Source organism: Cupressus sempervirens, chromosome 8 (genome assembly GCF_028749045.1).
Source record: "Cupressus sempervirens isolate cs-2001-9-10 chromosome 8, ASM2874904v1, whole genome shotgun sequence".
NCBI lineage: Eukaryota > Viridiplantae > Streptophyta > Pinopsida > Cupressales > Cupressaceae > Cupressus > Cupressus sempervirens.
The window spans coordinates 422,004,475-422,018,029 of NC_143125.1; positions in this window are offsets into that span (position 1 = coordinate 422,004,475).

Sequence of the window (13,555 nt, forward strand, 5' to 3'; positions counted from 1 at the left end):
ATGATGATGAAATATTTGAATTAAAAATCCTTTTATTCCACAAAATAAGAATTAGTAGAAATTGGAATTAATGATGGAAAATAGAACTTAGGAAATTGTAAATTTCCATGGTTTGCAGATAATGAATCAATTAATTAATTGAGGATGATAATCAGGAAGAATAATTAGTGAGAATAATAGAATTAAATTATGGGTTATTTAATCCTATAGAGAAAATTAGTAGATAATTGGCCAAATTGATTAAATGAATGCGACTGTATCTTTTGATGAAAATGTGACAATGATGGATATCAAATAAGATGATGAAAAGGTAGACCAAATCCATGGTCAAATTGATTGATTGAATTTGATAACATGCCAAGGACACATGACATGAATTGGTTGATATGTAACATTTAACCGACATTGTAAATGCTACAGGATTGAAATTGATTGATAAGGTTTGATCATAATAACACCGACGAACACTGACAATATTATTAAAATGGTTGATGATGTCGTGATTTGACATTGAAAGCCTCAACAACATCAAATACTGAATGACATGAATGATATTTTGACCTAGCACTGAGAGCCATGACAGTACTAATGTCAGATTGATAAGATTGATCAGTTGGTAGGTTTTCAAGGCACTGAAAGCCACAATAATGCCTAGGAGCGGATAAATGATGATTGATTTGAGATGTTTGATATGTTTTGGGTTGATTAGGACTGATTTCGAGTGATTCTGAGTTGATTTGGGGTGATTCTGAGTTGATTTGATATGATTTCGAGTTGATATGAAATTGATGTGAAAGGGGATACAAATGACGAAATATGGTCAATCTGGCCAAAAGATCGAAGTTAGTAGAATGAGAAAATGGGAAAAATTAGTATGAAGAAGTGATGAAGTCATAGATGCGAACCATTTTTGAGCGTCTACATTTTGCCCCTCTTTGATACAATGTGATTTAGAGCGTTGTATCAAATAATAACTGACGAGAAAGCCACAACATGCCCCAGTAGGGATGATATATATGGGTGCCCCCTTGAGAAATTAACTAAGATAAGCATATGATAAATCAATTTATCAACAACAAGAAGACAAAACCATAGCAATTGACGAATCATAAATCAGAGCTAAGATGTGAAAGTTATGAGGTCTAGAGTGTAGACCTGAAACTATGCGTGCATGCTCAAAATGATGGAAAGATGCCATAACATGAGAGAAATCATCAAAAATGGTCGTATTTGGTCAAATATGATGAGACAAATGTTAGACTGAGGTTGAACCAGGTGGAAAGCCGTAGAAAGTTGATTGACAATGCAGGATGATGCCAGAATGCATGAATGCAAGATGAAGATGATTTGGTGAATCAGAAGACATGATTATGGTGATGGAGAATGAGATGAAGAAGAAAGATGAGATGAGGAGATGTTAGTATGATGGAAAGACTTTTGCTTCTAGAAAGTGCACTATATCTCAAATGGAGCTTTATTTTGATATGGCAAATGGAATGCAACACATCATGGCATAAAGGGCCAAAGCGCAAATGCAAGCCTTTTGCGTAAACAAGCACGATGTAGACAAAAAATGACCTTGTCCTTCCTAAGGCATATGTACATGCCCCAGACTCTCAAAGGTACATTGTAACAAACAGAAATAGAAAAAGATGACCATGAACCATCCCGACCACGCTCATAGATCAATTTATATCATCGAGTAGCATAGAGACATGATCAAAGAAAAAACAAAGCAAAAATAAATCACTCACTAAAAAGCATGAGCCAACAACTATTCTTGTCCATTATTACGTTCTTGTTAATGTTTTAGGTGTGTTGATAGTGTTCGACATGTTGATAATGTGATAGTTCTGGTTGTGGATTCAGTTGATAAGTTCATAGTGACTGGTTGGATTGATTGTTGGTTCATGTTGTACAGATATTGTGATTGGCATTGAAGCATAGTGCTTTGATTTTTAGTTTGCAAAGTGCAAGTGTTTATGCAAAAGGGGTGGTTATCCGTAGTGAAAATGTACAATGTTTATTGCAAATTTTTGACAAGTTTTGTGATTTTTAGGGTTTTTTCAGATATTTGATGTTTTTGTGTAACTGATTTCTTCAGGATATTTTATGATTTTTAGGTTTTTTTCAGGACATTTTATGATTTTTAGGGATTTTTTTTTTGGACATGTTATGATTTTTAGTGATTTTTTGAGGATCATATTTGAATTTTTAGGATTTTTTTCAGGACATTATGTGATTTTTAGTGATTTTCTCAGGACATTTTATGATTTTTAGGGATTTTTTCAGGATCGTATAAGCATATAGAATTGTTAGCTCCAATCTGTTATGCGATAGACACAATGGATAAAAAGCACTTAGGGGTATGCCCCTAGTTCAAATTCAAACTTACGCACTATGTAGGTAATATGCCCCCAGACAAGATACAAACTATGTACAAAGGCCAATGACAGAGTGTGTACAGACTGGTGATACTTAGGCAAGGTAACAAAGGACATTGACCAGTTCGTGAGCCATGATAAGGGACCAAGGATGTCTTGCAATATGAAGGATATGATCAAGGAATGATGGAGGGGGAAAAGACCAGATGGAATCCTGATAGATGGAGGAGCAATAACTGATTACACATGGTACCTGTTTGCCAGGTTTTCACCATGGTACTTGCCCAAAGCGCCTGTTTGCCAGGTTTTCACTTTTGGACGAAATTTTTCTCTTGACTCAAATTTTTTGTGCCAAGACGCCTATTTGCCAGGTTTTCATCAAGGCATCCATTTTTTCATGACTTTTTTCACTTTTTTCTTTGCTTTTTTCATGACTTTTTGCTATTTTTTTGATATTTTTTCATGACTTTTAGATGGAATCAAGAATGTCACTGACAAATGCTGAGAAGATATCTGTTATTGGTGTTGCTAGCTGATGAGCTCTGAATCCATGACTGACCATAACTACATAGGATTTGTTCTGAGTCTGTAGCTAAAATCAAACAACTAGAAAGGTCTCGAGATATACCATCGTGTACCATATGTAAGACAATGTCTGTCTCTTGTGAATCAAGGCATCTAAGGATAATTGGGTCAATAGAAATGTCATGTGGGATGTCACTAATGATGACATATGCAAAGGCTTGTTGGATAAAGGATTGATTTTGGTTATAGGACAAATTAGGTAGCTGGATTGGGGGATAAACAAAGGGATATAAGGGAAGGTTGGGAGGTTTGAGACCAACGACCTTCCGCATGAACATTGATTGAGAGAGTTCCAAAAGACTTTGTGGCATGTTGAACACTGGAACATGATATTCATGGCATCATATTTTTCATTTTGTATCATTGGGAGCTGCTTAGCTTTTGATTTTTTATGGTCTAATGGTGCCTTTTGGTTTTCACCAAGAGACCTATGCTTGTTATTTCTTTCTCTTTTTGCTTTGTAACTAGAAGGTGGAGTAGGCTCGCCAAAATATGCCAATGTGTTCTCTTTAGGAGGAACTGCTTCTTTATGATCTTCAGTCATAATGCCTTCAAAGTCTATTATAAGAGTGTCATAATCATCAAATTGATCAAAAATTGGTGGTCCACGTTGGTCCCAATCCAAAGGTTCAGGATAACTTGAGGAGATGTCATCATCAGTGTTGAATGGGCTTTGGTTGAAGGTAGATATATGGGTAACTGATTCAACTGGGTCATTGGGGTTATGCTTAGAGGCTAGGGGATTGTTGGTTTCGGGAGGGATATCCTCAGATGCCTTTTCATCATTCGAAACAACCATAGTCTTACATGTAGGTACCGTGGTACTAGGAGGACCTATTCGTAATGGTTTAAATCCAAGTCCCAAACTAAGAGGTTGTCCTTCTGTAGTGATAGGTTCAATGATTCCTTGTTTCTGAGATCCAAGACCACTATAGCCATCATAGCCTTGTTTTTGCATGATGGTAAACCCAAGTCCATACTTGCTAGGAGATATCAAATTAGGTTCTCATTCTACTTTTTCTTTCTCAATACATACAGATGTATTTTCATTGATAGAAGTATCATTTTTTGTACTGATGGGGGAAAGTGGTGACTCCCTAATGTGAGAGACTTGAGACATAAAGTACTCTCCACACCCATTGTCTTCAATCTTCATCTTTTCCTTGGCTTTACTGAGTAGTATATCGACATCCACATACTTAGAGGGATTTGTGGGTTGTGCTTCATTGTTTGTTGGGATTCGCAATGCGGTAGCATCTCTTAGATTAGCACAAAATTGGAAAGGATCTGGATCACCGGGGATGGTAACCTCTATGTTGTGATAGGAAAACTTCAAACATTGATGATATGTAGAAGGGACTGCTTTCATAGCATGAAGCCAAGGGCGTCCTAGTATCATGTTACAATTCATTTCGATGTCTAGGACATGGAACAATGTGTCTTCAGTAGCTGGACCAACTCTGACAGGTAATGTGATGATGCCCCTAGAGAAGCATTCACCATCATCATAAGCTTTTATTGTGATTCTTTGAGAGGGATCCACATCATCTTCAGAATAACCCAAATTGTTGACAACCTTAAGAGTACAGATGTTCAGTCCCGCTCCTCCATCTATTAAGACACATCTGACTTTGGCATTATGGATGAAGACTTTGAGATAAAGGGGATCATTATGGTTAGGTTTGTCCTTAGGAATATCTCGGGGTGAAAAAGTGATATGTTGTGACGCAGATAGGTTCCCAACCATGGCTTGGAACTGGGCAACATCCATGTTATCTAGGACTATTGACTCTTTAAGGGCTTGCTCCAAGATCTTTTGATGTTGGGGGGATGCACGCAGTAGGTCCAAAATGGATATTTGTGCAGGGGTTTTGCCGAGTTGTTCAACAAGGCTATAATCAGATGAAGTAGGAGTAGTAGGTCTAGATGGGGGTACAGGTCTAGTAGAAGCAGTAGGTCTAGATGGGGCTCCAAGTAGGGTGATCTTGCTACGACATGTAGTGACAGCACAATGAGGGTCTTCAGCCTTCAATGTGAATGTGGATATGTGAAAGTCAGACTCATTAAAGCAATTGATGGTGTAGTCATAGTCGGTGCGTGTGTAATTCACATTACCTTGTGAGTTTGAGTTTGAACTTGAGGGTTTCTCTTTGTCATGATTACTCAAGGGATCTTTGAAAATAATATGATCAGAGTTGGATGCTAACAACAATGGATCAACTGTGATGACACCATCATCAATAAGGTCTTATATTGCATGTTTCAATTGGAAGCATGATGAAGTCTTATGTCCTTTGGTGCAATGGTAATCACAATACTTTTTGTCATCCCACCAATCTGCTTTAGTTAATGGTTCATCTTTGATTGGGGGTAGCTGCAGGAAGTTATTAGTCAGTAACTGTTGTAATGAAGTCTCAAGTGGTATTCCCAATGGTGTGAATTTTCTATCCTTGGTTCTAAGATGTCTTTTGTCTTGTGTGGAAGTCTCAGTTTTCTGTTGTTGAGGTGTTGTTTGATTAGGAGTTTGTGAATTTGTAGGGTTTACACCTTTCAAAGTCAATTGAGGTTGTGCTGTGCTAATTGTGCGAGCATCCACGATGCCATCATTAGTCACATTCTTGTTTTTGGAGAAAATTTTTGCCTTGTCATTAGACGAGTTGGTGTTTGTGTTTTCTTTGTTTATCTTGAGGATTCCCTTATGGATAAGAGCATCTTCAGTACTAGCCCCTTTTTTCATTAGTTTAGAAATGGTGCTTGAACTCTTGATTTTGAGTTCATACATTAAGTTCGGGACTAAGTTTTCAATGCACAGGTTTACTTGTTGTTCTTCAGGAATGTCTAGTGAGCATTGACTAACTAAGCTTCTCCAATGCAGTAAGAATGTGATGAATGATTCTCCTATCTTTTGTTTAGTTGAGCACAAATCAAAAAGTGTCACCTCATTTGTGATGTTAAAGGAAAAGTGGGAGATAAACTTGTCTGCTAGCTCTGACCAAGATTTGATATTACCAGGAAGTTTGGAGTACCACTCAAGTGCAGACCCACCTAGAGAATGAGGGAACAATCTCATAAGGTAAGTGGGTTCATCACTGAGTTCAGTACATGAAGCTTAAAATTCTCGGATGTGATCAATAGGATTGCCTTTTCCTCAGTATTTTTCAAACCTTGGAGCTTCAAAGTGTTTTGGGAATGGAGGCATATACAGACTTTTATTGAATGGGTTAAGACGTAGGTCTCTTTCAGTATATAGAGCTTGTTTCTTTTGGACTCCCAATGCCTCAACTTGTTTGGAAAGTTGTTTGAATTGTTGTAATAGTTCTTCATTGGCGTTTTGCATGATGGTCTTTCCTTCAAGTCTTTTGTGTCTATGAGTAGATAGTTTGCTGTGGCGAGAACTATGTCTACTTGGTTCTGACATTTCTGTGTTTGATGAGTCTGATGAAGTGTCATTGGGTGGTGGAGGTAAGTTGGCACCTTGAAGATAGAAAGGTCCTTGTTGTTTGGGAACTTGTTGTGGTATTTGATGTGGCACTTGTTGTTGTTGTAACAAATTTTGTTGGTATGTGATTTGTTGCTCAAGGCATCTTTGGTATTCCAACTATTGATTGAGTTGCTCTTGTTGTTTAGCAAACATTCCTCGTTGTTGTTGGAATTGTTGTTGATAAATTGTGTGCAAGTCAAGTGGGTTCACATGAGATTGCGTATTAGGAATGTTGGATGTTTGCCCCACTTGAGGTTGTTGTCGTTGTGGTTGATGTTGTTGTTGATATGTGGGATGTGTGTTAAGTGGATGTATACTTGGTTGCGCCTTGGCTGTAGGTTGTTGTTGTCGTGGGGGTTGACTAAGCCCTTGAGAATTGAATGTCATGTTTGGAGTGTGGTTTTGGTACCTTTGTGTGTTAGATGTTCCTGTTTGTGACATCATATTGACTTGACTATGAGATGTGTCCCTGTTGGGAATGGGTGTAATGTCAATAAGACTTTTCCTTTGTGTGTCCATAGGGATGGTTGCACTTGATGTTTCACATGTTGTATTTATGAGAGGCTCCATAGCATTTGATGTCATAGCACTTGGTAAAGTTAGGAGCAAAGGTGTACTTTATTGATTTGCCTCCAAAGAAGGCATGTCTGGCATCCCTAGAGCACGAGTCCCTTTAGGTGCATCTTGTTGTTCCATCATGTGACTAAAATCAAGTCTTAATGTCCTTTTGGGGTGTTTAGGGATTGGTGGTATTTCGTCGAACAAGGGGTTAACATTGATGTGTTCAAATGTACTTTGGAGGATTTCAATTGTTGGTTCTTGATGGGACCTTATAGGTGCCATTATTGTGTTTGAAAAATCCAAAGGTTGTTTTCCCTTGTCTAAGTCCAAATTTATCATGGGTTGGATATTTTCAATTGTTGTGTTCATTTGATTTTTGGACCTAGGACCTTCCAAGTTTGGGTTAAATTTGACAATTTCTTGGGCTGCCAAACATTTGAAGTTCTTGCGAAAACTTTTGTCTTGACATGCCCTAGCCATTTCTTCATCAGTGATGCCATAATCAGTGTTAGAGTCATCACTTAGGTGTACAGTACCTTGTTGTATGTTTGATGTGTTAGGTTGGCTGAATTCAAAGAAATGTGATTGTTTATCTTCAGGTGAGGTTGGTACACTTCCTCTTCCTGGTGGCATTGGCACGAATATAGGTTCAAAGTTAGGACTTCATTGAACCATCCCATGTGTGGTGGAAGTTTTTGGAGGAAATCTCATGGTAGGTGCATTGTTCAAGGTTTGTTGTGCCATAGCTTGATTATGAGGATCTTGCGGATACATATTCAAAGGGTCTGATAGTAATGGTTGTAATGCCTCGATTTGGTCTTCGTCAAAGGTTTGTTGGATTTTCTTGCTCTTTCTTTGTCTTGGATGAGGTTTTGGTTGTGCTTGTGCCTCAGAAAACAAAGGTTGATAGAGTTCCTCTGGTCTCTGAGCTGCTTGTCTCCTAGTAAGTGCTGGCATGATACCTAAGAGTGCAAAGAGTGGTGGGTATGCAAGATATGAGTGTTTTTGGGATTTTTTAATTGTTTAGGAATGTTATGAAATGTGAGGAAATGCTAAATGAATTATGGTTTTGATGTGCAAAGTGAAAATGTCCTAGGGATATTATGCAAATGCAAAATGCAAGGTGATGTTTTGAAGTTTGACTAGAGGGGATGAAAATGACTCTAAGGTATGCAAAATGACAATTAGGGTTATGTTTTGGACTTGTTAAGGGTACTAAAGGTTGATGTATGCAAGGTGTATCATGCAAAGGATGATGTTCTAGGGTTCACAATGACGTTTGGGACATGCAAAATGAGGGTAAATGCTCAAGAAGGTAATTTGGTTGATGGACAATTTGATAGGTATTGGTAGTGAAAATGATGTTAAGGATTTTGATCAATGCAATATGAAGCGGATATACCATTAGGGTAGGTCAAAATAATGTTTGGGGATGCTAGGGATATGATTATGTTATGACAAGGGTATATGGAAAGTTTTGAACTTAGATAAAACCTTTTGAAAGTATTTTGCCTAAGAGTTTAACCTTGTGATAAAGGACTTTGGATCTTGACCAAAAATTGATAAAAGACGAAAAGATCAAATTGATAAAAGATAAAAAGGTCAAATATATCAAGACATAGATAAATTTTGACCAAAGAAAATGATAAGCAAAGATAAAAGGACTAGTCAAGATCCATTATCCATCAACACTAGGAGATACTCTAAGACTTATACTTTTTCTAGATTTTTGACTAAATTCAAAGGTTTTGGGGGTTCAAAATGAGGTTTTGAGGACTCAAAATGATGGTGATGCTGAGCGGATATGTGATATGGACAATTCCTATGATGCAAGAGGGGATTTTGGGTGCAAGATGCGGTTTTGGGTCAAGTGTAGAACAGGGAGGTCTAGAGGCTCCTAGATGCAGTTTTGGGGTCCTAAAGTGTAGTTCGGAGGCCCAAAATGGTCATGTAGGTACCCAAGTGTGCCGTAACAGTGCCAAGTGCACCCTAATAGTACCAACTACGTCATTGACACACTTGGAGCCAGTTTGGGCGCAGTTGGTAGTTTCTAGGTGCAGTTGGTAAGCTAGGAAGAATGTTTGCCGATTCTGAGGGGTATGGTTACCAAACTGACATGCCAGGAAGCCAGGATGCTGGGGTTGATGTTAGGATGGGTTGGGAGATGAAAAATGACATATAGAATGGTGTCTTAAGTGAAGGTGATGACAATTAGGTGCTGTAGAATGTAGATCTGGTCAAGCTAGTGCAAGGGGAGCTAACCAGGTACCTAAGGACACTATTGAAGCCCCAAAATGTTATCTGGAACCCAAAACTGGATCTCAGGAACACCAAGTGTACCCAGAAGTGCAGACTATGTCAATGATGCAGTTGGGGCCCAGTTGGGCGCAGTTGGTAGTTTTTGGGCGCAGTTGGTAAGCTGGGCTGAAACTGAGGCAATTTTGGAAGCTATGATTTCAAGATTGATGTCAGAGAGAGGTAATGGTAGAGGACAGTGTTAGGGCCAGTATGGATGCTCAAAATAATGGTTAGGACACCCAAAATGATGGATAAAGTGGTCAAGATGATGACTAGGTATGCAAAGATGCAAGGTGGTGAATGCAAAGTGCTGATTCTGAGATGGGAATGTAAAAACTAAGGAAAGTAAAATTGGACCTAAATGGATGCAATATGAAAAGTAATAGATACTAAATAAGGACTAAAAGGTGCAATATGAAGTCTATATGATGTAAAAATGAAGCCTAGACTAGGGTGAATGCAAGTGAATCTATGCAAGTGTGAGATCTATGTTTTGCCAAGCACATTTAAGAGCACAAGTTGCCATGTTTTCCAAGGTTCGAGTGTGTTGAATCAATGTTTGCAAAGTTTGATAAAAGTTGAAATGTTTTGGCAATGTGTGAGGTTTTGACAAGTTCAAATGATATCCAAGGTGTAAATTTAACAATTTGGCTTTTATCTTGATTATGTTTTACACACACGCAAGACACATTAAGACAAGAATAACTGTTGTAAAAGTTAACAAACACACCACAACCTAGGCTTTTAAGACTGTATCCACTAAATTCCTACTTGAACCGAAGTTCAGCCGTGCTTATCCAGAGCGGACAACCTAGGATCTTGGCACCACAGGCTCCCCATTACAGCGCACTCACTTCTCGGGGCTACCAAGATCCGCTTCCTAAGGGGCATGACTTCCCAAGGGACTGTTGCCTCTGCTAAGGACCATGAGAATGTAGGATGTCTTCACGGGCATGGGTGACCCCTTGAGCCAGTGGATAGAAAGGATTTTGGCCACTAAAACATGGTTTTTAGTAAGGCATTCCGTTCGGCAAGTTAATGATAAACTTTCGTAGAAGGTCTCCCAGCCCCGAGAACCAGGGTTTGACGCACCACAAGGGTACTAGAGGAGAGCTATCATGCAGCAATACCGTCGGCACAACTTTCACTGTAATCGAGTTTTATATAGCGGCTGGAACGTTGACCTGGCTTTGGCTCATTACCGCTCTGAGGTCATCCCCTGGCATACCCAATATCGAGTATCTCGGTCCAAGACAAGCCTCCTATAGAAGTTACACGGATTTCTCTTACACCCAAGATCCACAAATGGCAAGGGGAGAGGATACGTCCAATGCAACTCCTAGGGATCTAACACCGTAGACACGCTAGGCAGAAAAGAAAAAGGTTCTTTTTAAGCACCAAACAAAATGTTATCTAATCTAGGAAATCCACACACATAGTTTTGAAAGACACACAAAGTCTTCGACAACGTCCTACAAACAAAGCATTAGTAGTTTATGATCATGTCTTCATCCCACGATCGTCACATGCTGCAAATAGATCATCAGTAACACAAAATCACCTAATCTATGTGCTAGAGAGTGATAGGAACTTGAAATGCAGATTTTGATTGGTGCATGTGCTTAGTGTGAACCTAGGTGTGCTTCGACAGTGCAAATTGCTCCCCAAAAGGCCAAAATGGCTTTGAACATCCCCAAGTGCGCCTAGACAGTGTAGACTGCATCAATGACGCAGTTGGGGCCCAGTTGGGCGCAGTTGGTAGTTTTAGGGCGCAATTGGGAAGTCAGGTGCAGGGTGTGGGGAAATGGGTGCCTAGTCAAGACCCAAAAATTGAAATTTTCAGAGCTACACTCCCAAGTGCGACCAAAGAGTGCAGAGTGTGTCAATGACGTAGTTGGGGCCCAGATGGGCGCAGTTGGTAAGTTGGAAACAACAGAAAGAGGCTTTGGTGTCTTCTGGGCTCCTAAAACTACTCCTAGGGGTCCCAAGTGCGCCCTGATAGAGCAGAGTGCACCCTAGGACAACAAGCTAACAGAATGTATGAAACAACAACATATAAGAATTTTACTGGACCCCCTGATTAATCTATGTGTGAAAAGGAAGAGCAGATAGTTGTTATACCCTTCCAAGTGAGCTCCTTCCTTGCACCTACAAGCACAAACAAGAAAACCCAAGTTAGATATGCATGTTCACGTCGGGTTCACCAAATGTAGGAGCAGAAAAATGGGTTAAAAGCATAACACACTATGAGAAAATCACAAACTCAATCAATAGTTATTAGCACCCACTAGTCTACCATGAAAGGCAAACTAATAGAGAAAGCAATAGAAACCCCCTTTTTCGTTTGTAGCTCTCATGTTCTTCTTTCTTCTCCAAATGATTGTAGCTCCAAAGTTGCCTATAGTGCACACAAAATCGAAGCCAAAGCCTATGATGTAGATCATGCCATGAGAATACTTGAAGTGTGATTTAATGTGATAGCGAGAATGCAACATGCAAAGAAGTAGAGACTCAAAGATTCAACAATTTGGATTTTCAAAACTTAAGCATCCTAGATCCGAAATGAGAGGAAGGGTGTCCATTTTATAATTTTCATGTAGGGTGAGAGCATTGGATTTGTCACCCACAGACATGCGATGTGGCAAGAGATTCCTATGATGCATATGACGGAATATGCCAAAAGTAGGATTTTATGACACATGAGAGTCAAATTTGGAAGAGAATCTATGACGCGTCATAAGATTCCTCAACCCACTTAAAGCCAAGAATTTATGACGAATAAGCCAAATAGGGACATGCGTAAGAGGTAATAATAATTCCTATGACGCATATGACAGAATATGCCAAAAGTAAGATTCTATGACACACGAGAGTCAAATTTGGAAGAGAATCTATGATGCGTCATAAGATTCCTCAACCCACTTAAAGCCAAGAATCTATGACGAATAAGCCAAATAGGGACATGCGTAAGGGGTAATAATATTTGATTATGACAAATCTCAGCCAAGTGTCAAAGGAGAATCCACGAGGTGTCACATCCAAGTGTCATGATGATGAAATATTTTATGGAATATTTGAATTAAAAATCCTTTTATTCCAAAAAATAAGAATTAGTAGAAAATGGAATTAATGATGGAAAATAGAACTTAGGAAATTATAAATTTCCATGGTTTGCAGATAATGAATCAATTAATTAATAAAATTAATTAATTGAGGATGATAATCAGGAAGAATAATTAGTGAGAATAATAGAATTAAATTATGGGTTATTTAATCCTATAGAGAAAATTAGTAGATAATTGGCCAAATTGATTAAATGAATGCAACCGTATCTTTTGATGAAAATGTGACGATGATGGATATCAAATAAGATGATGAGAAGGTAGACCAAAGCCATGGTCAAATTGATTGATTGAATTTGATAACATGCCAATGACACATGACATGAATTGGTTGATATGTAACATTTAACCGACATTGTAAATGCTACAGGATTGAAATTGATTGATAAGGTTTGATCATAATAACACCGACGAACACTGTCAATATTATTAAAATGGTTGATGATGTTGTGATTTGACATTGAAAGCCTCAACAACGTCAAAGATTGAATGACATGAATGATATTTTGACCTAGCACTGAGAGCCATGACAGTACTAATGTCAGATTGATAAGATTGATAAGTTGGTAGGTTTCCAAGGCATTGAAAGCCACAACAATGCCTAGGAGCGGATAAATGATGATTAATTTGAGATGTTTGATATGTTTTGGGTTGATTAGGACCGATTTCGAGTGATTCTGAGTTGATTTGGGGTGATTCCGAGTTGATTTGATATGATTTCGAGTTGATATGAAATTGATGTGAAAGGGGATACAAATGACAAAATATGGTCAATCTGGCCAAGAGATCGAAGTTAGTAGAATGAGAAAATGGGACAAATTAGTATGAAGAAGTGATGAAGTCATAGATGCGAACCATTTTTGAGCGTCTACACTTTGAATGGGAAAAATAATATACACTTGGAATATTAATTAATGAAATGACAGAGAGATTGCCTTTTACTGACAAAAAAAAAAGAATTATTCATATAATTTCTTTTTTTCAAAGTATTACAACCAAACTTAATATTAATGATTATAAGACTATTTTATATTTAAAATAAATAAATAATAAATTTGAAACCTAGAACACTAGTATACACAATTATATTCATTAACTATAATATTTTATTAGTAATTACAATA